General features: G+C 39.8%; 1 long non-coding RNA gene across 2 annotated transcripts in view; it reads left to right on the forward strand.

The window, feature by feature from the left end:
• The window catches only part of LOC143267994 (uncharacterized), a 65,348-nt gene extending 39,669 nt beyond the window's left edge, over positions 1–25,679 (forward strand). The window contains exon 3 of one of the 2 annotated variants that reach the window (XR_013043575.1): positions 25,133–25,679. This is a non-coding gene — a long non-coding RNA (uncharacterized LOC143267994). The remainder of the gene's footprint in view (positions 1–25,132) is intronic. The other variant, XR_013043576.1, reaches the window with a different exon arrangement.
• The last annotated feature ends 1,783 nt before the right edge of the window (positions 25,680–27,462 follow it).

Below are 27,462 nucleotides of genomic sequence, written 5' to 3' on the forward strand. Positions count from 1 at the left end.
TTCCCCTTTTCTTCTTTTTTTAAAAAGGAAGGTTTTAACTTTAACATGGTAAAATTACATATAACAAAACAATTATCGAGCAAGAATTGCAGCTACAATATTAAAGAAGATGTCCTATCTATCTTATACTTGTGAGTTTAAGGTTTTATATCTAACTTATCTTTTATCATAACTGAGGAAATTACAACTATCTAGTCTTTAACCATACCAAAGACCTGAGAAGGAACATAATAGTACCTGAAAAATGGTAGATGGATGCAAGCAACTTTAAGGAATCTTGCAAGAGTACACTAAGACAGCTGGCAGCCTGGACAGTCACCTAATGTTTCTCAGCATTGTTGGTGCATTCAAATTGGCTACAGGCCTACAATACATGACAGACCATTTTCAGAAGCAGGAATTTTGAAAGACCATCTTACCCTGTCTTGGCAGAATACAGTGGTCGCTTTCCTTGTGTCCCGCTTGTCCAGAAAGGACAGCATTGCATTCGTACTGTCAGCCGTCAAGGCAAGGGCAGTTCTTTGCCCAGTAGGCCATTTTGTGCAAGAAGACAAACTTCCAAATGGAAATGTCTTAGAAGCCCAGCATTCTCTCAGGATCAAATTGGTGCAGCCAAGAGCAATTGTGTCTCACATCAAAAGTTATTTAATGTTATTAATATTTAATGTGCCATGTTCTCTAGGTCTATGAAGTGTTTGAAGATTACCTATCTATCTGAAATATATCTATGTATACCTAGAAGACTTAACTAACATGGCTACAAATATGATTATCATAGATGACTAATTATTAATCTATTTTTTAATTATCCATTACAATTTTAAATGAGTTACATAAACATAATACCTCAAACAAGAATATATATATATATATATATATATATATATACAGTATAACAAAATTAACTTCAAGTTTGTATCAATAAACTAAAATTTATACCAATGTAAAACATTTTAAACATAAACTAAAATCTATACCAATGTAAAACATTTTAAACAAGTTGTTCTTTCAAAGTAGGTTCATTAATCTACCCTTTTATTTTATCATCTCTATGTCCTCCTATATATCTATATCATATCCCCTTTTCTTTTTAGAAAGAGATCACATTTATAATCAACCTGTTTTAAATAAAAATATTGGTTTTTCTCTGTCCCACACCAGAGGGCTCTTCTGATTTGGGACACAAGAATCTCTTAACCATTTTTTTTAAAAGCAATATGTCTGGGTTTAGAGGGGGAGTGAGCCAATTCCACCTCTAAAGCCAGCTTGGTATATTTGGGAATTTGGGCATAGCATCTCTTACTATTTCCTGCTGGAGGGGGGTGCTGTATCTTATGGGGACACAAAGAAAATTTTAGTCCTATGGGGCAGTCTGTGAGGCTGTATTGTGTGAACCAGTTGCCTTGAAACTGCTCTGGATGTTAGATCATCTGGGCCATGGTGTCATTGGAGACCTTTCAGGGGGTCTTGGCTGGTGAAACCTGATGTATCTTAATCTGGAACAAATTCACAGCCTCTGGCTTTCTGTGGAAACAAAAGCAGAACCTCTTTTCCAAAGAAACATATCCTTAAATCCAAATTTTGAAGTCAAGGTACCTTTAAAATATACATATTGGTTTAATTCAACATCTTTTTTGATCAAATGTTTTTTTGCAGTTAAAAATCTCAAAGACAACACAATCCAGATTGTCTGTGTAATATTCATCTTCACGTGGCTTTTTTATATTAATTTATCTTTTTTTTGTCTCTTTTAAGCCTACGTATTGTGAATCTATTGCTTTAAACTGTAGTATTCTAAGACTGAAACGGAGCTGTGGCTGCTAGCTCCACCCATTTCAGCTTACCAACATGGCGGTGGTACATTTTCTCCAGCTCTGGGAGTCATCAAGTCTCAGAAATAGTAGGTCTACGCTTTTATCAAAGTAGTGTGTAGCCCAGAAACCTCTTTTCTTTTTTTAATACTAGTAAAGACTAAATGTACTCAGACGCCTCATTCCGCACACACCAGGAACCCGCCAGTGTTCAAACCTGCATTTTGCGGCATCTAGCTGCCCGTATGAGACAAGAAGCAGGAACCTGGTTTTGGCTCTGTTTAGAATTGGTTATTAAATATTCTCAGGTTTAAGGTGGAAACTTGAGCCATTGGCTGTCAGTAGAGCATGAGACTCTTAATCTCAGGGTCGTGGGTTTGTGCCCCACGTTGGGCACCATTTGTTGCTGGAGGGCTTCTCTCCAGGTTCCACCAAGCCCCGCAGTCCCACAATCCACATATAAAATAATCACTCAGACGCTTATGTTACTTATAAACTGTATGGCCATGGCAGGCTTCTTGCTAACTGTTCTTATATCTTAAATTAACCCATTTCTATAAATCTATACCTTGCCACATTGCTTGTGGCTTACCGGCGTCTTTACATGTTGCTTGTCCTGGCAGTGGCTGCAGTGTCTCTCCTTCTTCCTATTTCCCCAATTCTCCTCTCTCCTTGTCCTGCCTATACTTCCTGTCTGGTCACTGGCCATCAGTGTTTTATTTATATAGAACGATATCCACAGCAAGTATATATTCCTCTAAGGTTAAATATCATTTCTCCAATGGTTAGAAAACAAAGTGACTACACATAAATGCTTTCTGTTTCATACAGTTCTTCCTTTTTAGAATTTGCTTCTCCAAAGAACATGTAGTTCTAAGCAAATAGTTTCCCTCCTATGAGATGGGAATGATACAGGGAGGTGTTGACAGTGAAATAGAAACATAAACCATAATAAGGAACCCTGATTGATCTGCTAGGCTCACCATGATACTTTAAATTGATCTGTGGAAAAGGGCATTGATCCTATTATTCAGTCTAAAACAGTTTCTGTGGTGGTTTGAATAGGTATGGCTCCCATGGACTCATGTGTTTGAATGCTTAGCCCATAGGGAATGGTATTATTAAAAGGTGTGGCCTTGTTAGAGGAAGTGTGTCACTATAGAGGCGGCTTTGAGGCCTCACATGCTTAAGCTATGCCCAGTGTGGGACACAGGTCTATTTTGCTGCCTTTGAATCCAGATAGAGAACTCTCAGCTCCTTTTCCAGCAACACGTTTGCCTACATAGCACCATGCTTGCCATCATGATGATAATGGACTAAACCTCTGAACTGTAAGCCAGTCCCAATTAAATGTTTTCCTTTGTAAGAGTTGCCATAGTCATGATGTCTCTTCATAGCAATAGAAATCCTTAGTAGGACAGTTACCTATGAACGTGAGTTAGTATACTATTCTCAAACAATGTCTGTGGTTGTATATTGAGCATGAGTCATTACACTCCAGGCAGAAGATAAGATTCTTGATATTTCCACCTTTTCAAGCAGATATTCATAGAATGCCACAGTGAGCACTCTTCCTGACTGGAATGAGCTAAATTGACATTATTCATCAATGAGTAGCTCAGCATTAGAATCTGTTAGGTTTCAAACCTGGGACAAATGGCAGAGGTTCCTGCTTAACATATCAAATCTATGCTGGCTGGATGACAGCTTGCCACTGCCCTACCTGTTACAGGGCCCTCCTGGCTGGCATACCCTACCCCTTACCCTATACTTTTCCAGCCCAGGGTTGGACTGCCCTACCCCCAGCTGTGCTTCCCTATATAATTAACCATCTTGGTTACCTGGTCCCTTTTTGTCTACTATTTGGAGCTCTTGGCACCTGGTCCCCCTCTCCTCTGTCCCTTCCCCTCCCCCTCTCCTCACAGGGCTCGGGGTAATGTCCACTTTGAACTCTCCTAGATGTCTCTGACTCTGGATATGCTCTACCACATATCTACAAAAAACCTTCTCCTCCACCATACCTAGGAGCAGTCATTTCCTTTCCTTCTTTCTTTTTTTTTTTATTCTGAATCTCCATGGAAGTTTGCTCCCTACTCTTCAGTTGGGCTATTGCATCCATAAGACTGCTCCCTTACAGAGTAGCAAGTCTCCTTTGGATCCTCAGTGACCTTGTATCTCTACAGCAGCCTCAGACAACTGACCATGGCTTAGAAGCTGTCAAAGTCCAAACTTCTGGTTCAGGTCACGTTTAAATGTACTTTTCCAACTGTGCTCTACTCCCTTTCCTGCAAGCTTATTCCCTGCTTAAATAAGCCAGTGGTCACATTGATGTTTGCCAGGAAGAATTCTCAGTGAAGCACATGGATTATATAATTTACTCCTCAGAGCAATAAATCTTTGGCCAGGGATTCTCATTATGCTCATCTTCCTGACAAGAAACTAAGACACAGAAAGAATTAACACTATACTCAAGATTGCATAGCTCAATTGTAGAGATGTTCCAGGAGTTAAGAGTACTTGCTGCACAAACATGAATATCTGAGTGGGAATCCCAGGACCCACATAAAAAATAAGGTGTGGCCATACTTGTAAGCAATAAGCAGTGTGGTCCTCTCATAAAGGCTAAATATTCCTGAACCCACCTGATCTACTGTATAGCACAAAGGAGGCCACTAAGTCAGTGAATATTTTTTCTTTATTCATTAAGATTGGAAAAAAGAATGCATATTTGCATTGACTAGAGTGGAAGAAAGAGAACATCTGGTAAATCATTGCCAGTGTAACCACCATATTTTGTGAATTTATTGTTATTAAATACATTTTGACAACTGTAGAAAGACATAAATGTGTTTGTGTGTTTCTGATCTAGTATATCTCAAATATAGATTGACTCTGTCACTTTGGGCTAGTATAATAAATTACTACAGACCATGTAGCTTCAACAAAAAATAGTTCTTGCTCTTCTGGAGACTGGACAGATCAAGCTGATGATGATGTTGATGTTGGGTGGGTTCTCTTCCCAGCTTGCAGATGGCTCACATTCTTGTTATTAACCTCATTCAACACAAAGCAGAGATAGGAAGATCTCTCCTCCTATGAGAGCATGAATACCATCATGATGCTCCACCTTTATGACTTGACATAAATCTTATTAATTCTCAAAGGCTGCATTTCCAAATACTATCATGTTTGGGGGCTTTGATACAGGAATGTGATGACTTCAGTCCTGAGCACTCACCTTCCACGAGGGTTTTGTTTCTCTACAAGGCCTTATTTTTGCTGTGTTCCATGACAATGTGTTCTGACTAACCATAGAGAAGATGCACCTTTGTTACTCAGAAGGCACTGCAGAAGGCAGGGGATTTTTCTCTTGTACCAAGAACAATATATGGTGGCATCAAGAAGAAATGCAAAATAAATATCATGTGTGCTAGATCACTAGATCTTCTCAGGAACAAGAAGACCTAATGCATTTGTGTAAAATCATGGTAGCAAGGAGGATAGAGGAACTAATTCACCAAGTGATTACTAGGCTATATCATAGCCACATTCATTTGACCTCTGTTACCAGTAAGAATGCATCTCAGAGTAAATGGACCTAGATTCAGCCCCTGGCCCCTAGATGTCTGAGTTTATGACTTTGGTCAGGTTACCCTAAGTTCTTTAAGGTTTAGTTTCTTCAGCTATATAATAGGGAGTTTAAAAAGCACTTACTCCCCCAGATTTTTTGTTGGTTGTTTTGTTGTTGTTGTGTTTCTTTTGTATTTTTGAGACATTTGTATTTTCTGTTATAACAGCTCTGGCTGTCCTGGAATTCACTCTGTAGACCAGGCTGGCCTCGACTTCACAGAGATCTATCTGCCTCTGCCTCATGAGTGATGGGATTAAAGGCATGCACCACCACTACCTGGCTCTTTTCCAAGTTTTTTTAAATGACCCCTTAATCCTTCCTTCCTTCATGGAAGACCAAGAACTCTATTAACATCAATTTCTCTCACAAATCCATAGCTATTAAAAAATAAATAAATAAACCACCACTAAACTACAGTGAAATAAGACAAGACCCCAAGTCCCAGATATCCTGGATTATTAGAAAAGGTCTATTTCCAATTATTTTTTCAGTTACCTTTTTGAGAACTGATGAGTTCAGTGATTGTTAAAAACCTCAGGAAGGAAACATTCATACTAAATGTAAATAAGTTTCAGCCAGGGTTAACCTGAGTAGACATTTTATTTTCATGTAGGTCTTTTCCTCCAACATTAGAGCTAATGAAAATAATCAAATATGCTACAATCTCCTGCTGCCCAGTGACCTGGCTCCATGATAGTCCTGTGATGTGTGGTTCTAATGCTGTATGATGGAAGGTAAAGTGTACTGCCTTGCTCTCTCATGGCAATTCAGTAATAGGGTGGAGCCAGCAATGATGAAATCATGAATAAAATAGAAGTAATGTATGAAGACATATTAATTTTCCATCCTGTTTCACAGAAATTGAGAATAGCTGAACCCCAAATTTTGTGGGGCTTCAAGACAGTGTGAATTTCCACAAATAATGCAGAAATGAACACATTCTTCTAGGCAAAATCACTTGCACAAGAAGAACCCTACATCACCTCCAGGTCAGCACAGGCATGGCTACCCATGAATGCTTCAAACCAACTATAGGGGTTTGGTAGCTGAAGGCCAATAGATCATCCACGGACATGGTTGGAGACTTATAGTCACCAATTTCTGGCAGGAACCTGTCTTATAGAGGGGGACTCTTGAGAATGACAGAGGAAACTGGTAAAAAAAAAAATCACCCAAGGGTGACATGGTAATCCACACATTGCATTAAGTCTTCACAATCATTGCATTTAACCCTCACAAACATTTTTACATATGTAAATGGGCTGGTATTTCTGAGAAAAGACACAAAAATATTCATCTATTGAAGAATGAGTTTCAGATGACCTTGATATTCTGGAGTCAGATACCTAGTCGAAAATTTAGGAAGACATGAGAGAATTCAAAACATTTCCACTAAAATCAAGAACAAGATAGGGTGCTCACTCTTTCCACACCTGTTCAATATAGCAGTTGGAATATTAGGTGCAGCAACAAGACAACTGAAGGAGATTAAGGAGATACAAATAGAAATAGAAGAAATTGGAGGATATTTATTTGTTTATGATATGATTGTATACATAAATGATCCTAAAAACTCTACAGTCAATAAACACTTTCAGCAAAGTAGTAAGATACAAAGTTAACATGCAAAAATCAATAATTCTCTTATATACGAATGACAAACAAACTGAGAAAGAAATCATGGAAACAATATCTTTCACAGTAGCCTCAAAAAATATCTTGGGGTAGCTCTAACCAAGCAAATGAAAGGCTTTTATAATAAAAACCTTTAAGACATTAAAGAGAGAAATCAAAGAATAAATCAGAAAATGAAAAAGATTTCCCATGTTTATGTATTAATAATGTATTAATAGGATTAATATGGTAAAAATGGCTATCCCACCAAAAGCAATTTACAGATTCAGTGAAATCCCCATGAATATTCCAACACAATTCATCTCAGAAATTGAAAGGATAATTCTCAGCTTCACATGGAAACACACACACACACACACACACACACACACACACACACACACACAGAAAAGCAAAAACAATCCTGAGTAAAAGAATTGCTAGAGGTATCACCATCCTCCATCTCAAACTGTACTACAGAGCTATAGTAATAAGAACATCATCATAATGGCATAAAATAGACATGTTAATCAATGGGTAGAATTGAAGTCCACATACCTACATAAGTCCACATACCTACAGACACTTGACTTTTGGTAAAGAAGCCAGAAATATACACTGGAAGAAAAAAAAGGGGGGGCATCTTCAAATAATGGTACTGGTCAAACTGAATGGCTACATGTAGATGAATGAAAATATATTCATACCACCCTGAACAAATCTCAACCCCAAATATATCAAGGATCTCAACATAGGGCCAGATATCCTGCATCTGATATAAGAGAATGTAGGGAATATCCATCAACTCTTTGGGACAGGAAAAGACTTTCTGAATAGAACACCAACAGCACAGGCACTAAGAACAAAAAATTAATAAATGGGACCTCATGAAACTAAAAAGGTTCTGTACGGCAAAGGACACCATCATTTGGACAAAGTAGCAGCCCATAGAAATTGGAAAATATTTTTGCCAACTAGATAATCAATGGAAGACTAATATCTCAAATAGATACAGAACTAAAAAAAATTCTCTTTAAATTGAAAACAAAAACAAAAAACTTGACATCAGGAAAACAAATAACCCAATTTAAAAAATAGGCTGCAGAGCTAAACACAGTTCTGGAAAAAAAGAAAAAAAAAACACAAATGGCTGAGAAACAGTTAAATAAATCCTCAACATCTTTTGTCATAAGGAAAATGCAAATCAAAACTATTTTGAGGTTTTATCTTATGCCAATCAGAATGCCCAATACCGATAAAACAAAGACAGCTCATGTTGGTAAGGATATAGGACTAGGGTAACATTCATCCACTGGTGTTGTGAATGTAAACTTGTATAGCCACTATAAAAAATGGTGTGGCAGTTTCTCGGGAAGATAGTAAATAGATTTACCTCAAGATCAAGCTGTATATATCCAAAGGATGTATATATATCCAAATGATGCTTCACTATACTGCTAATGTACATTTATACAACCATGTTCATTGTTGCCTTATTCATAATAGTCAGAAATTGGAATTAACTTAGATGTCTCTCAGCAGATGAATGAATTAAGAAAATGTGGTATATCTACACAATGGGGTACTACCCAGCCATAAGAAAGAGCTGACATCATGAAATTTGTAGGAAAATAGAAGGAACTAGCAAAGAAAATCATCCCGAGTGAAGTATCTCAGACCCAGAAAAACAAATATGGCATGTATCTAAAACTTAAATGTGAATGTTAACTATTATGTCTTTAATAAGCAACCTATTATTTGTATAACCACAGAGGTTAAGTATATAGTACAGGACTAGTGGGGAGAAAAGGATTTTCCTAGGAAGGGGAAATAGAATAGATTGTTACATATTGGGGGGGGGGTTGTGACTGGAATGGGAAGATCAAATAAAGAGAAGGAATGATATGGGGAGGAAATGAGGGAATACAGGGAGGAACAGCTTAAACTAGGGTCATTTGAGAGGCAATATGAAAACAATATAGTAGAAGCTTCTTAAAATATATGCATATATGAATGAAATCTAAATTAGAATCACCAAATGAGGGGAGACAAAGCACCAACTAAACATCTCTAGCCACCAAATGTAATCTCCACTGCTGGAAATGGGTTACATCTAATCAAGTTATTGACCAAAGGAGCCTCATGGAAAACCCCAAATATGCCAGGCTATTGCCAAGGCTACTGGTTGCTCTTTACAAACTGACAGTTAAGGCCCTGTTGCTGAAGACAACACCTACATAGCTCATTGAACAAGGAGAGGTCACGCCGGTACCTACCTAGAACCTTTACCCATACTGAAGACCAGAGGAAAAAGGTAAACACCAACCCAGTTACAAATACTGTGATCCACGGTGGTAACCTGCCTACAATATATGCTGGTATGATAGTGGCAGAAAATTATAGGAGTAACCAATCAATATCTGAATGGATTTAAGCTCTACTCCATGAAATAAAACCCATGTCCACACTGCTTGGGTTGCCAAACACCTGTGACTGGATAGGCTGTAGTGGCTGGTTTTGTGTGTCAACTAGACACAACATGCTGACTAGAGTCATCGGAGGATAGAGCCTCCATTGAGAAAATGCCTCAACAAGATCCAGCTGTAAGGCATTTTCTTAATTAGTGATCAATGTGGGAAAGTCCAGCCCATTGTGGTGGTATCACCCCTGGGATAGTGGTCCTGGGGTCTATAAGAGAGCAGGATAAACAAGCCATTGGAAGCAAGCCAGTAAATAGCATCTTCCATGACCTCTGTATCAGCTCCTGCCTCCAGGGTCCTGCCCTGTTTAAGTTCCTGTCCTGGCTTCCTTCAGTGAAGAACAGCAATACTGAAGCATAAGCCTAATAAATCCTTTCCTCTCCACCTTGCTTTTTGGTCATGGTATTTTGTTGCAGCAATAGAAACCCTAACTAAGGCATAGGCTGTGGACACGGGAAAACCAAGTACTATTATTCTGCTAAAAGAACATAGCAATAAAATGATTCCTAATGAGTAGTCTCTAGTTGGAAGTTTTCCTGTGTCCCACTTGGTCCTGCAGCTGCTCAGACCCAATTAAATATACAGAGGCTTATATCAATTACGAATTGCATGGTTGTGGCTTATTGCTGTGGGATGTTCTGTATGACAAATGTGTTGCTCTGATTGGTCAATAAATAAAATACTGATTGGCCAGTGGCTAGGCAGGAAGTATAGGCAGGACTAACAGAGAGGAGAAAAGAAACAACAGGAAGGCAGAAGGAGTCACTACCAGCCGCCACCATGACAAGCAGCATGTGAAGATGCCGGTAAGCCACGAGCCACGTGGCAAGGTATAGATTTATGGAAATGGATTAATTTAAGCTATAAGAACAGTTAGCAAGAAGCCTGCCATGGCCATACAGTTTGTAAGCAATGTAAGTCTCTGTGTTTACTTGGTTGGGTCTGAGCGGCTGTGGGACTGGTGGGTGACAAAGATTTGTCCTGACTGTGGGCAAGGCAGGAAAACTCTAGCTACAGCCTATGGCTCAATTTTCTTGTTAGCCAGTTCTTATAACAAAACTCAGCCCATTTCTATTGATCTATATGTCACCACATGTTCTGTAGCTTTATCTGTGTACCATTACATGCTGTTCTCTGGATGGTGGGATGGCATCTTTCCTGTCTCTCCTCCTTTCTCCTTTCACCATCTCCCTTGAATTTTCCCACCTGGCTCCATACTGTCCTGCCACAGGCAAATGCAGCTTTACTTATCAAGCAATCAGAGCAACACAAATTCACAGTGTACAGAAAGACATCCCACAGCAGTAGTCATTTGGAATCATTCTGCTATATGCTGTATGTATAGATCAATGTCTTGTTCAGCCATCATCAGAAAAGTTTTCTCCTTCAGTAGATGGGAACAGAGACCCACAATTGGACAATTTTCAGAGAGTGAGGTACTTGGAACACTCAGTCATAAATGGGATATCTCCATCAAATCCCTCCCCTCAGGGCTCAGAGAATTCTGTGCAAGCAAAAGCAGAAAGATTACAAGAGCCAGAGGTGATGGAAGACACCAAGGAAACAAGGCCCTCTAATTACAACTGGGTTGACACACATATGAGTGCAGAGACTGTGGCAGCATGCACCAGGTCTGCACAGGACTGGGCCAGATGGGATCCAATAGTTGAGAGGGGAAGTAGACACAGGTCCCGATCCCTAGTCCATAATCTTCACTTGATCTTAGCCAAAAGGCCGAGAAGCGATCCTAGTCCATAATCTTATCTCTAGTTGATGACCACTCACAAGGTAAAAATTCATTTTCTCCAACAGAGTCTCACCATATACATAAAACACACTTTAGGGCAGGTCGCATGCTCACCAGTAGATGGCCAACACAAAATGAACCAAGAGTATTGTCCCTGTTTTCTGTTTGTGTTTGGTTTTATTGTCTTGTTTTGAATTGTTTTGTTTTATTGTCTCACAATGCTTTGTCTGCTCATTTTTTTTTGTTGTTGTTATTTTGGTTTCTTTTGTTTTTGTTTGTTGGTGTTACAAATATGTCCCAGGCATTTCCCTTTCTTTCTGCCTCATTCTCTCTTCCTTCTTCTCTCTAGATTCTTCCTCCTATTTATTCTTTCTGCCTGCCAGCCCCACCTATCCCTCTTCTGCGTTGCTATTGAACATTCAGCTTTTATAAAACCGGTCAGGTCCCCAGGCAGGCAAGGTGAACCAGCAACACATCTTTACATAATTGAACAAATGCAGCATAAACAAGTGTAACACATTTTTGCAGTGTTAACAAAGGCAGCATAAACAAATGTAACATCTCTTTACATAGTTAAATATTCCACAATATTTCCCTCTTTTTGGTTAAATAAAAGAAAATGTTTTAACTTTAACATAGTAAAACCATATACAATAAGAACAATCACCAAGTAAGAATTACATTTACAATATTCAGTCCATTTGTATTTAGAAAATTCAGAGAAATCACTCTATTATCTATTCTATCTTAATGAGTCCAAAGCTCTGTACCTAATTTACCTTCTAGCATAACTAAGGTAAACTGTAACTATAAATATCTAGTCTTCAACTTTGTCAAAGACCCCAGAATGATATAATATAACCTGAGTAAACAGAAAGTGAAGAGCAAGCAACTTCCAGAACTATAGAAATGACAGAGACATCTAGCTGCCTAGACAGTCACCCAAGTTTCTGCTGCAATGCTAGGGCATCCTTCATTAACCTACAGACCTGAATATCTAGCACACTTTTCTATGAAGCAGGAATTCTGAATGACTGTCCTGCCTTGTTTTGGGAAAGTTCAGCAGTCACTTTCCTTTGTGTCCTGCATGTCCAGTTTGGACAGTATACTATCAGCAGTTGAAGCAAGGACAGTTTCTTTGCCCTGTGGCTAATGTTGCCACAATCAAAGCAAATTTCATATGGCATTTCTTCAATGCCCATCATCTTCTCTGAAGTAAATTGGTGCTGCCAGGAGCAAACATGTTTCCTTGTCATGAAAAGCTTTAGGTTATTAAGTATCTTAAATGCCATATTCTGTAGGACTCTAAAGCATTTGAAGAGCATCTATCTATCTAAAATACACCTGTTTAACCTTGAAAACATACTTAATATGACTACAAGTTTGATTGTTATAGATGACTACTAATGTGAATTTCTTAATTATACATTACATTTTTAAATGAGCTGCATAAGCACAAGGCCTTAAACAAGAGTAGAAACATACATACAGTGTAACAAAAATAACTTTAAACTTATATCAATATGCCAAAATCCATGCCAATGTAAAATATTTAAGGTTATTAGCTGTCTTGTTATCTAATTATATTCCTATATCCATACTAAATGATAACAAACATCCATAACCCACAGAATGACCAAAAACCACCCACCCCATTTCTTGGGATTGTGGGCCTTGTCTTCTCTAGACTGCTTCCTGCTTGTGAGCAAGAGCATCTTAGGGAACCCTGAGAAAATTGAGATAATGGACAAGTCCTAAGAAAACTAGATATAACATTTGTTGTTCAGTGGGAAAGTACAAGTATTACTTGAAGTCCTATCTAGAATAGTCTGTGAGGCTAGACCATCTCAGGCAGCAGCCTTGAAGCTGTTATGGATGCAGAACTCTTAGGAAATTATAACAGAGGCACTCTGAGAGGCTAGGTCACCTGAGCCGCCAACTTTCATTGGTGTTTGGTCCCCTTGCTCTGAAAACACACAAACTTTCAAAGATAATATACATCTGCATTAATGCAAGTATGGACTGTGCATTGAAAACAAGCCAGGCAAAGATTATTTTTGTTTTATGTTTGAACAGGTAAAATATATGTCAACTGTTTTGTAGTTATTCTAGGTTTATTTCTTTATATCTGTAGTCAAATTTTTCTGGAGGTCTTCCCAGATCAGATGTGATCTCTATTAAACCTGAATGAATCCACAGTCTTTCGTTTCCTATGGAAACAAGAACATAACCTCTTCCCCAATGCAACACATTTTCTGATTTTTATTTTAAAGTTAAGGCATCCCCAAAGTATCTAGGTTGGTTTAATTCAGCAGTCCCTGTTACAATCCATTGTTTCTTAGCAGCTGTTGTTTGTTAATTAGCATTCAAAAAATTCAAAATCAACAAGGTACCATACAGGATCCAGTCTCCCTGTGAATTTCCCACGTTTACATGGCGTATCCTTTTTATATTACTTGACTCTTTCTTTAAATACTTTATTAATTTTAAACTGTTTATTTTTTTCTGACTGTCTATATCTTTCTTGAGCCTACAAACATTTTTAAACACACTGTAACCTGTTTAAAGGGTCTTGTTTCCCCTGTCTGTTCCTGCTTGACTAGGTGTCTGCAGCTGTGCACTGGCAGCATTCTCTGATGTGGGAGACAAACTTTAAATTGCTAAGAGGCAGTGGCTAGACCATCTGCTGGTGGCTCTCATGGCTGGCCCACCCCCTTCTCAGATCCATGAAAGCCAAGCCTAAGCCTGCAGCCCAGTTAAGAGCTGCATTTGACTGGGAATCACATTCAACCACCACAGCCCTAGGAAGTGGATGCCCATACTGTAGCAGGCATTTTTACTTAGTTTGCTGTATCTATTTAACATACCACTTTGGCAGAGCGTCTTAAAGAAGCCATATTCATTTTTTGTTTTGTTTTGTTTTGTTTTGTTTTGTTTTGTTTTGTTTTGTTTTGTTTTGTTTTGTTCTGTTTCCAGCTTTCTTAGGCCCCATATGAAAGTTCAGGCCCCACATTGGAATGCCAAATGTAGCAGGCTTTATTTTTTTGGCCACCAACTAATTCCTAAATCGTGAAATAAAGATTTCTTATTAGTTATGAACACTCAGCCTTATCTTATATTTGTCCCACTAGCTCTTATACTTAAATTATCCTGTTTCTCTTCATCTGTGTTTTGCTTCAGGGCTTTTTTATTTTCTTTCTTTCTGTATGTCCTACCTTCCTGATTCTTGTGCCTAGCTGACTGGTGGCTGCCTGGCTTCTGGCCCCAGGCATGTCCCTCTCTTTCTCCCTTGTTCTCTCCTCATCTCTAGAATCCTCCTCCTATTCATTGCCTCTGACGGCCAGCACCACCTATCCCTCTTCTGCCTAGTTATTGGCTGTTCAGCTTTTTATGAGATCATTTGGGTTCCTTAAGCAGGCAAAGTGAAACAGTGACACATCTTTACATAATCAAATAAATGCAGTATAAACAAATGTAACACATTTTTCATTATTAACAAAGGCAGCATAAATAAATGTAACATACCTTCCCATAGTTAAAGTAATATCTGAAATGTAACACATCTTTACATAGTTAAGCTCACCAAACTATGAATGATGATGCCTTATGAACACTGTATCTTCAGCACTCTCTGAAGGACTATCAGGCATTAGCACTGATTGAATAAACTCTCTAGTAGTTGGTGCAGCTTCTATAGCCTTTGCAAGAGCCTTCAAATTCTGTAAACTTGTGGAGCCTCCTGAGAATTCTGAGTTGTTACTTCCTGAGCCTAGTAAGTTCTGTTTACTTCTTGAGTCTTAAGGAATCCAACTCCTGCATGCAATGTTTCAACTTGAGTAAATTGTTACACAAAAAATAATAATATAACCGCTTGTTATCAAGTATTATGTACTGTCCATAACTGAACATGCAGAATGTTATACAGGGCACCACTGTAGGTTTGTTCTCATCAACATCACTGCACGATGTGACTGATTTGTTTTGCTACAGCACTGTAATGACTATGGTCTCATTTTTTTTTATTATTTCTTTGTATGGGGCATTATCATTCATGCATCTATCACTGTCATTTTCCTTTCTTTTTAAAAATGTTGCCATTATTTGTGTGTGAGACAGTGCATGTGTATGCAATAGCATGTATGTAAAGGTCAGAGGACAACTTTATTGATGTCAATTACCTCCTTCCACCCACACATGTGTTCTGAGGGTCAAACTCTGCTCATCAGGCTTATGTGGCAAGTGTTTTTAATCTGCTGAGTCACATGATCAGCCTCTGACTAGTGTTTTATTTATGCTGTGAATGGCTTTGTTTTTAAGAGAAAGCAGACTCTGGAGAGTCCCATAACATAACATACAGTCTACTTTCTTTAGTTTTATTTTTCTAGCCACTGACATTAATTCCTCTTTGGCATTTCCCCTCTCTTGGTAAAATTTTCACACATTTGTCATATAACCATACAGTTCTGTAATAAATTCGAGGCTGTCTTTAATAGGAATTCCAACCACACCCCCATGGTCATGCATGCCCCAACGAGACACTTAGTCATTTCTGGGTTATACATCCTGTATAACCCATGCCCCATGTATTGCATGGTCACATAATCATGTGGCATGACCACGTGATCTATGTGCATGTGTGGAGTAGCCACATGGTCCTGTGTGCACAGGTGAAAGCTGGCCCTTAAAAAGGCAGGCCGTGTCTGCCCCTGCCCCCCCCCCTTTCTCACACACATGTCCTTCCACAGGCCTGACCACATCTATCCCTTTCTCCTTGTCTTAATGAAACTCTTGTTAGTAGATTCTGTCATGTTTCATGACTTTTCCTCGAAGGGTAAGAGTGCCACTAAAAACCATCATTGGTGCCATGCATCTTTGCATTTCGCTTCTCATGGTGCCAGCTAGCAGTGTCTCCACTGTTCTGCCTTTCTCCTTCCTCTTCTCTAGCTAGAATGTCACACCTATTCTGCCTCACCATTGGCCAAACAGCTTTATTTATCTACCAATCAGAGCAACATATTTTCACACCATACAAAAAGACACTCCCCCATCACTTCCCCTTTTCTTTCTAAACAAAAGGAAAGTTTTAACTTTAACATAGTAAAATTACATATATCAAGCTAGAATTGCATTTACAATATCTAGTCTATTTGTCTTTTGTAAAATTAAAGAAAATATTTTATCTATCCTATATTTGTGAGTCTAAAGTTTCATACCTAATTTACCTTTTATCATAACCAAGGAAAGTTATAACTATCTAGTCTTCAACTACATCAAAGACCCCAGAAGGATACAACATTATCTAAGTAAACAGGAAATGCATTGTAAGCAACTTACGAAAGTCTAGAATGACAGAGACAGCTGGCTAACTGGACAGTCACCTAAAGTTCATCTGCATTGTTGGGGCATTCATCTTCAGCCCACATGCCTAGAGTCTCTCAGTCAACTCTTCCTGTGTCCTGTAGAATGTCTGGCAGTTTCCTCTGGGAAGCAGGAACCTAAAAGACCATTTTGCCTTGCAAAGTTCAGTGGTCACCTTCCTATGGGTCCTGCATGTTCAGTCAATACATTTTTGCAAGCAGTCCAGGCAAGAACAGTTTCTTGCTAAGTGGCTATTTTTGCCAAGAAGAAGATAAATTCCTTATGGAGTGTCCTCAATGCCCATCTTTTTCTTTGAAGTAAATCAGTGCTGCCAGGAGCAGAAATGTCTCACTATCCAGAAAGTCTAAATTTTCAAAACATTTTAAATACCATATTCTGTAGGTCTTTGAAGTTTTTGAAGATTACCTATCTATCTAAAATATATCTATTTATACCTATAAAACTTAACATGACTATAAGTTTGACTATCATAGAAGCCTAATTGTTAATCTGTATTTCTTAATTATCCACTACAATTTCAAATGAGCTGCACAAACATAATACTTTAAACAAGAGTAGAAATATATATAATAACAAAATCAACTGTAAATTTGTTTCAATAAACTATAGTCCATAGTAATGTAAAACATTTTAAACAAGTTGTTGCTCTTTAAAAGTAGGCTCATTAATCTACCCGTTCATCCTATCATATCTATACTATCCCCCCTTTTGTTTTTAGAAAGAAATTGTATTTATAATCAATCTGCTTTAAATAAAAATAAACATTTATAAACAATATTTTGGAAATTTCAGTGTAGCTTCTCATACTACTTCCTGCTAGATGAAGGCACTGGTAATCTAATGGGGATCCTGAGAAAATTAAGAATTATGGTCAAATCCTGACTGTTATAGTCTGTGAGGCTGCATTGGCTGAGCCAGTTGCCTTGAAACCATTCTGAATGTTGGATGAAATGGGCCATGGTGTCATCGGTGACCTTTCAGGTGGTCTTGGCTGGTCAAACTTGATATATCTTAATCTGGAACAAACCCATAGGCTCTTGCTTCCTTTGGAAACAAAAGCAGAGCCTCCTTTCCAAATCAACATATCCTTAGACCCAAATTTTGAAATCAAGATACCTTTAAAATATATATATTGATTTAACAGAACAGCCTTTACAATCAAATGTCTTTCTGCAGTTTAAAATATCAAAGATAGCACAATCCAGATTCTCTGTGTAATATCCATCTTTACATGGCTTATTTTTATATTAGTTTTTCTTTTTCTTTAAATACTTTAGTTTTTAAAACTATATTTTTTATATAACTGCATATATTTCTTTTCTTCTCTTTCAAGCCTACATACATTTTTACACACATTGGAAACTATTCCATCTGAATCTGCCTTATTGTGAACCTATTGCTTTAAACTGCAGCATTACTAGGACTGAAAAGGCAGCTGTGGCTGCTGGTTCTGCCCACCTCAGCTTTCCAATGTGGCAGAATTTCATTTACCATCATCTTTGGAGGAACCATGCTCACTGCTGGACTTTGGGAGGCAGTGGGTCTATGCCTCTATCAAATCAGCATGTAGCCCAGAAACCTTTTTTTTTTTTTTTTTTTTTTTTTTAACTAGCAAGAACTATATCCACCATGCAGCATAGTACGTAGCTTGGAAACACCTCTGTGTAATATGGTGTAGGTCAAGCCCACACGCCATGAGCCTGCCATAGAGTAGCTCAAGCTTACATATTGCAGTGTCTCACCACCCACATGAGACATGAAGTAGAACTTAGGTGGAAACTCAAGCCATTGGGTGCCATTTGTAGCTAAAAGTTTTCCTGTGCCTGCCCAGCTCCTACTGCCTGTGGTCCTGCAGCCACTAAGCCCCAAATGAGCACACAGAGGCTTATATTAATTATTAACTATATGACCTACTGGAGAAAACTCCAGCTACACAGTTCCTTTCTCTTGCCAGCCTCTCTGGTAGACCCAAAAGTCTGGGACACGCAGAACCCTTCTATCACTAGGCACCATCCACCTATTACTATGCAGTTATACTCCAAAGGCTAAGAAGACTTAAGCCTATCATTTCTGACTTTCTCAGGCAAAAGAGGCTCTGCCCAAACTCTTCATCTTTTAACACCCCTATACTTACAGTTAAAAAGTCTAATGGAACCTACCACCTGGTTCAAGACCTCTGGCTCATTAATCCTGCAGTGGACTGACCCTGACACTCATCTGTCCACATAGCTGACCTGTACTATTCTGCCACAAGGATTGAAGGACAGTCCATACTTATTTGGTCAGGCTCTGGCCTCTGACCTGCTTTCTTTGTCTCTTCCTGGCTCTAAACTAAAACAGTGTGTAGATGACATTTTACTCTGTATCCCATCCTTACAGTTTAGCTAAACTAACACCTCTGTTCTCCTAAATTTCTTATAAAGCTGAGTTTACAGGGTGTCCTCTTCTAAAGTTCAGCTGTCCATTCCCCAGCTCATCTATTTGGGTCTAACCATTACTCCAACCTACAAGGCTATTACTGTAGACAGAAAGCATCTAATACAGTCTCTTGCAGACCCTTCTACTAAACAGGAGATTCTGTCTTTCCTAGGAATGGCTGGTGTTGCTGGAGGGCTTCTCTCCAGGTTCCACCAAACCCCGCAGTCCCACAATCCACGTATAAAATAATCACTCAGACGCTTATAATACTTATAAACTGTATGGCTGTGGCAGGCTTCTTGCTAACTGTTCTTTTATCTTAAATTAACCCATTTTTATAAATCTATGCCTTGCCACGTGGCTGGTGGCTTACCGGCATCTTTACATGCTGCTTGTCCTGGCAGTGGCTGCAGTGTCTCTCCTCCTTCTTCCTGTTTCCCCAATTCTCCTCTTTCTTTGTCCCGCCTATACTTCCTGCCTGGTCACTGGCCATTAGTTTTTTATTTATATAGAGAGATATCCACAGCACTTCCCCTTTTCTTCTTTTTTTAAAAAGGAAGGTTTTAACTTTAACATGGTAAAATTACATATAACAAAACAATTATCGAGCAAGAATTGCAGTTACAATATTAAAGAAGATGTCCTATCTATCTTATATTTGTGAGTTTAAGGTTTTATATCTAACTTATCTTTTATCATAACTAAGGAAATTAAAACTATCTAGTCTTCAACCACATCAAAGACCTGAGAAGGAACATAATGGTACCTGAGAAATGGTAGATGGATGCAAGCAACTTTCGGGAATCTTGCAAGAGTACACTAAGACAACTGGCAGCCTGGACAGTCACCTAATGTTTCTCAGCATTGTTGGTGCATTCAAAGTGGCTAAAGGCCTAGAGTACATGACAGACCATTTTCAGAAGCAGGAATTCTGAAAGACCATCTTACCCTGTCTTGGCAGAGTACAGTGGTTGCTTTCCTTGTGTCCCGCTTGTCCAGAAAGGACAGCATTGCATTCGTACTGTCAGCCATGAAAGCAAGGGCAATTCTTTGCCCAGTAGGACATTTTGTGCCAAGAAGACAAACTTCCAAATGGAAATGTCTTAGAAGCCCAACATTCTCTCGGGATCAAATTGGTGCAGCCAGGAGCAATTGTGTCTCACATCAACAGAATTCTAAGTTATTTAAATGCCATATTCTCTAGGTCTATGAAGTGTTTGAAGATTACCTATCTATCTGAAATATATCTATGTATACCTAGAAGACTTAACTAACATGGCTATAAATATGATTATCATAGATGACAAATTATTAATCTATTTTTTAATTATCCATTACAATTTTAAATGAGTTACATAAACATAATACCTCAAACAAGAATAGAAATATATATACAGGATAACAAAATTAACTTCAAGTTTGTATCAATAAACTAAAATTTATACCAATGTAAAACATTTTAAACATAAACTAAAATCTATACCAATGAAAACATTTTAAACAACTTATTCTTTCAAAGTAGGTTCATTAATCTACCCTTTTATTTATCATCTCTATATCCTCCTATATATCTATATCATATCCCCTTTTCTTTTTTAGAAAGAGATCACATTTATAACCAACCTGTTTTTTTCTGTCCCACACCAGAGGGCTCTTCTGATTTGGGACACAAGAATCTCTTAACCATTTTTTTTAAAAGCAATATGTCTGGGTTTAGAGGGGGAGTGAGCCAATTCCACCTCTAAAGCCAGCTTGGTATATTTGGGAATTTGAGCGTAGCATCTCTTGCTACTTCCTGCTGGAGGGGGGCGCTGTATCTTATGGGGACACAAAGAAAATTTTAGGCCTATGGGGTAGTCCATGAGGCTGTATTGTGTGAACCAGTTGCCTTGAAACTGCTCTGGATGTTAGATCATCTGGGCCATGGTGTCATTGGAGACCTTTCAGGGGGTCTTGGCTGGTGAAACCTGATGTATCTTAATCTGGAACAAATCCACAGCCTCTGGCTTTCTGTGGAAACAAAAGCAGAACCTCTTTTCCAAAGAAACATATCCTTAAATCCAAATTTTGAAGTCAAGGTACCTTTAAAATATACATATTGGTTTAATTCAACATCTTTTTCGATCAAATGTTTTTTTGCAGTTAAAAATCCCAAAGACAACACAATCCAGATTGTCTGTGTAATATTCATCTTTACGTGGCTTTTTTATATTAATTTATCTTTTTTTTTTTGTCTCTTTTAAGCCTACGTATTGTGAATCTATTGCTTTAAACTGTAGTATTCTAAGACTGAAATGGCGCTGTGGCTGGTGGCTCCGCCCATTTTAGCTTACCAACATGGCGTTTTCCACCAGTTCTGTGAGTCATCAAGTCTCAGAAATAGCGTGTCTAAGCTTTTATCAAAGCAGCGTGTAGCCCAGACACCCCCACCTTTTTTTTAATACTAGTAAAGACTAAATCTACCACACAGCATAACGTGCCGCTGACAGACACCCCATTACTGCCATACTGCCTGTCAAACGCAAACGCCAGGAACCCTCCAGTAGTTCAAACCCGTGTTTTGCGGCATCTAGCTGCCCGTATGAGACATGAAGCAGGAACCTGGTTTGGGCTCTGTTTAGAATTGGTTATTAAATATTCTCAGGTTTAAGGTGAAAACTCGAGCGGTGAAGACTAGCAGTTATAGTTACAACTTAGTATATATAATATCTTAGATAGAACATATTAAGTATTAATTCAGGTTCTTTAGGATAGGACACCTTTTGGAATGATCTTTATAACGTGCCATTTACCTATGCTCTATACTTCTCTGGATTTTAGTATGTGTTTCTTGCTTGATATTGTTTGCATTGGTTGTAGTTCCATCTTATCTAGGTCATTATCCCTCATTATTCCTGGACAATATTTGATAACCATTCCTTTGTATATAGTCTTGTACTAGTTTAGAACCTTCTTATTTAGACAAAAAGGGGGAGATCTAGTGGGTAGCTATTTCAGCTTGGTTCTGGAAGTTCCAACCCCCATTAAGACTCTGGCAACTGTCACGCCAACTAGGCGGGGCCAAGGGAGGCATCTGGAGACCCAAGACCTGGATGGGCAAGCACTCTCTCTGTTCCTGGACCCTGGACGGTGGAGGTTGACTGAGCAGAGCTCCAGAGAACACCGCTGGACTGCGATACACCTTCCCCAGACTCCCCCACAACCTATCTATTCCTTCATTTGTAAGTCACCCACTAAATAAATCTTCCTTTTAACTACGTGGAGTGGCCTTTATAATTTCCCCAATAAGCTGGCTTCCTATGGTCTTGGGTTTCATCTTTTTCTCTTCTTGCTTGCCCCTTATATGAGGCAGCTCAAGGCTCCCCACATGAGCCCCTCCTTCACCCTGTTACTTAACCTTTCCAGAAGCTCCAACAGGCTCTTTTCCAGCCCCCAGCGCTTTACCTCCCAGACCTAACCCATCCCTTCTCCCTCTATGTAGCAGAGAAGGAGGGATTTGCCCTCAGAACCCTAGGGCATCAGCTGGGACTCTCCCTTTGCATCTGTAGCATATCTGTCAAGGAAGCTAGACCTTACCAGTCAGGGCTGGGCACCTTGTATCCGTGCTTTAGCAGCCACTGAGCTCCTTATTTGGGAATCAAAGAAGCTAACCTTTGGGTCATCTATTACTGTTTTCTCTCACCATAACTTGTCCTATCTCTTAACTTATAAAGGCTTACAAACTTTACCTCCTTCCCGGGTTCTTTCTATCCAGGTGGCATTACTAGAAGGTGCCACACTTACTTTCTAGACCTGTCTACCCCTTAATATTTCAAGCCTCCTCCCTCAACATAATGCTAACTATTCTCCTTCTCATTCCTGCACTGAAATCTTGGAGGAACTGTTACCTCACCCTTCACACATACAGGAGGGCACATTGCCTCAGGCTACTTATACCTGGTACATAGATGGCAGCACCTTTTTACATGAAGGGACCTGTAAAGTGGGCTATGCCATAGTGTCAGATACTGATGTAATAGAGGCACAGGTATTACCCCCCCACACACACACACACCACTAACCAACAGGCTGAGCTGATAGCTCTCACCTGTGCCTTCCAATTGGCACAGGGACAATCTCTAAATGTTTACACAGACTCCAAATATGCTTTTCATATCCTCCTGCCCCATGCTGCTATTTGGAGGGAGCGTGGCCTTCTCACAGCAAAAGGGGGATCCATATCTAACTCAGGCCAAAAAATGGCCATGCTAAAGGCTTTCCACCTCCCCAAGGCTACAGGAATTGTCCACTGTGGGTCTCATCAGACCAATAGCTCCATCATCTCTAGGGGAAACAACCAGGCTGACCAGGCTGACAAGGCAGCCAGGATAGTGGCCCTCCAGGGCCAAGTCTCACCCCACCCACCACAGGGAATCCATATAGTGCAACTCACACCCTCACAGGGAACCCCTGACACTAGGCAAATTCTGTCCTATCTACACCAGCTCTTTCACCCTAATAGTCTTGCTCTCAATTTGTAAAAGCCCACCTGCAGCCCACCTCTGAGGACCTACAGTTCTTAAGAACTCTTACTGCCTCTTTTGAGATTTGCCAAAAAACAGACCCTAATACCAAATACAGAAGTCAGACTTTTCGCACCCACCAGGTTAGAGGTTCCCTTCTAGGGACTGACTGGCAGCTCAATTTTACCCATATGCTCACCATCAGGAAAATTAAATATCTCCTCATGATGGTTGACTCATTTTCAAATTGGGTGGAGGCATATCCTGTTTCTAATAAGCAGACTCAGACAGTTGCAGATCTCCTTCTCTGAGTAATTATTCCTCGGTTTGGGGTTCCTGCTTCCCTTCAGTCTGACAATGGTCTGGAGTTCACCTCCCATGTTTCCCAGACTCTAGCTAAGGCTCTTAGCATTCCTTGGCATTTTCATATCCCATACCGTCCTCAATCCTCAGGAAAGGTGAAGTGTACCAACCAGTCTTTAAAATCTATTCTTACTAAGATGTCACAGGAACTTTACCTTGACTGGGTAAGATTATTGCCTCTAGCTCTTCTCAGGCTCAGGGCTCTTCCTAAAAAGCCTCTTTCCATTTCTCCATTTGAACTAATGTATGGAAGGCCAGTTCTAACACCACATCTTCTATCCAACTCTTTGACCATTCCAGACAGCCTGTTAACCCCCCTGCTATGCCACCTAAGGTTTGTCCTGTGGAGCTTTGCAGACCATTCCTTACCTCAGCCCTGTGACAGTCCTTGCCCACCCCCAATCCACATCAAGGATCAGGTTCTTCTTTCCCCTCCAGGCCAGCACTCTCTACCTCTTTCCCCTAAGTGGCAGGGACCCTTCAAGGTAATTCTTGTGACTCCTACAGCTGTTAAACTCGAGGCTTTCCCCACTGGGTCCAACCTGTCTCATCTGAAACTTTTTATCTCACCTCCATCTGAGAAAGAAAAATCTCTCTTCATACACAAAGACACAGACATGGTCCTGTTCTCTCAAGCTCCAGAGGACATTAGGATCCACTGCCTTGTCACCAATTCCAGAGGAATGAGGTATCACCCCATAAGCTCTTCCTTTCCTGATTAGGGCCACCACAGAGCCAGAGGCAAAAAGGACCATCAGACACATCCAGGCAGTAAGGAAAAAAAGAGTAATAATCAAAAGGTATTTACACCCCCAGACCCAAAAGTATCTGGGCTCTGCAAAAACAGACTCTAATGCAACAGTCTATCACTGTTGAATGGTCTCAGCAATTGATCACCTGTGTCTCCTGAATGCTAAACTAATAAAGAAAACAGGTGCCTTAAATAATCTACTTCTAATAAAGCTTATCTCAGGTAAAAATTAAGTGGAGTACTAAACACTACAACGATAACTAATTTTCTCATGGCTGCTTCTTAACATGTTCAATTCTTTACCCAAGCTCCAGAAACCAATTTAAATACACCTGGACAGGCTGGCTCTACTTCAGATAAGTGCCAACTCCCCTGGGCTGGGAACACTCCAAAGAAAATAAAAATAATAATGATTCTTTTTTCCTTTTCTCACCAGTATCCTGTCAGCCAAAGAGTTCTGAGCCAGAAAGGATGGACAACTCCAGGGCAGCAGATGACAGACAGCCCACCATCCCAAGACACCTGCCTACCTCAGAAACTCCCTTCCCTATCCCTCCAAGAGCCAACCGATGCCCACCAAGTCAGCTGGAAGCAGTTTTCAGAAGAAACAACACCCCATACCCACTCATTCACCACCTTTTATGAAAACAAAGAGTCCAGGATGATAGGAATTCCAACCACACCCCCATAGTCATGCATGCCCTGACGAGACACTTAGTCATTTCTACCTAGTCATTTCCGGGTCATACGACCTGCATAACCTATGCCCCATGCACTGCATGGCCATGTAATTGTGCAGTGTGACTACGTGATCTATGTGCATGCGTGGAGTAACTATGTAGGCCTGTGTGTGTAGGTGCAAGCTGGCCCTTAAAAAGGCAGGCCCCATCTACCCCTGCCCCCCTTCTCACATACGTGTCCTTCCACAGGCCTAATCACATCTATCCCTTTCTCCTTGTCTTAATAAAACTCTTGTTAGTGGATTCTGGCATGTTTCATGACTTTTCCTTGCAGGGTAAGAGTGCCGCTAAAAACCATCAGTCTTAGTCACTTTTCTATTGCTATAACAAAACACCATGACCAAGACAACTTATAGAAGAATTTATTGGGTGCTTCCTTACAGTTTCAGAGTGTGAGTCCACAATCATCATGACAGAGAGCATGGAAACAGGGAGGCACTCACGGTACTGGAGCAGTAGCTGAGATCTTACATTCCTGCAAGTAGGAAGCAAAGAGAGCTAACTGGGAATGACATGGGCTTTTGAAGACTACAAGCCACCCCCACAGTGACCACATGTCCTCCAACTGAAGGAGCTGGAATATGATGCCATCTTAGACATGGAACAATTCCCCAGCCAAGTGTAGATAGTCAGCTAAACAGTTTAAAATCTGGCCTCATAAGGCTGGGGGCAGGAGGGAGCAAAGTTACAGGATATGGCTGTTATTGACCATATATGACAAAAGCCCACAATGGGTGGGACTGTTACTGGCCCTGTCCAACCAACATGTAACCCATGCAACTGCCCCTTGACTGCCCAAGTAGAATAGAGATTAACTCATCACACTAGAATTCCCCCAAGTTCCCTTTTAAAAGGGCCCATGAGCCTTTGTTTTGAGTCATCATTGCCATTTTGTGTGGATGATTGACCCCTGCATGCTGGCTTTTCTGCAGAATAGACGTTCTTTGTGTTTGCATACTATTTGAGTCTGGGGTCTTTCTTCAGTGATTCTTGGACCCTTACAAAACAAGGCCATACTACTTAATCCTTTCCAAACAGTTCTACTAAATGGGAAACAAACCTTCAAACATATGAGCCAATGAGAGGAATTCTAATTCAAATGGAAACGGGCCTAGAGAAAAATTAGAATTCATAAAGTTTAGAACAATTTCTAGCCAAGTAGCTGACCAGGAAGCAGGTCAATGTGCTCAGATTTCAGAGGTAGGCAAGGCAGTTAGAGGAGATAACTGAAGTCATAAATTATATAGAAAAAGTCTACCAGTGGTTAATGGGGGAGGGGGAAAGAAATCTACACTCATCACTCAGGGACCCAAATGGCCAAGCCTCTTCTACTCCTTCTAGGACAAGAGAGATAAATACTGTTTCATTCCATCTAAAAGCTCTCTTAAGCTAAGTATCCCAGCACTCAGAAAGTAGAGACAAGAGGAACACAAGTTTGAGACCTGCTTGAGCTACATAAGCAAGCAGACTTCATCTAAAAAAAAAAAAAAAAAAAAAAAATCTTAATACAAAGAGAGAACTCTCTGGAGAGTCTGTAGCTCTCACTTTGTCCTAAGCAGAATGCTTTCCCACAGTGCAAACATGCTCATTTTAACCTACGAGTTTCTTAAATAAAAAGCCATTGGGATGAGTGCAGTCACTCCACACCTGATTTTTCAAAGTGATATTAGAGTCCTGAGTGACCAGCAGCCATCCCTAGAAAGTGACAGCATTAATGTTTGGGCAGGCCAAACTGTAGTGAAATTAAAGCCTATGAAGCAATCATCTAACTCATCAAAAGGGAAGGACTTCGTGGAAATTATGTGACCCATAACTTGCTGAAGCATATTCAATAAGCAGGTTTCACAATATGTCAAAAGCCAAGCAGAGTGCAGTATATTTGGGAACATTGCCCTGTGGGTCCAGGGCTCCAAGGCATGAACTAAGGAAAAGTGTGAGGGCTCAGAAGGATGGGCCTGCCAGTAGTCAGGTGACAAAGCTGTGTAGCAGGTTTGAGCTCCCAGCAGGTACTCAGCTCATGGAACAC

Source organism: Peromyscus maniculatus, chromosome 12 (genome assembly GCF_049852395.1).
Source record: "Peromyscus maniculatus bairdii isolate BWxNUB_F1_BW_parent chromosome 12, HU_Pman_BW_mat_3.1, whole genome shotgun sequence".
Taxonomy (NCBI): Eukaryota; Metazoa; Chordata; class Mammalia; order Rodentia; family Cricetidae; genus Peromyscus; species Peromyscus maniculatus.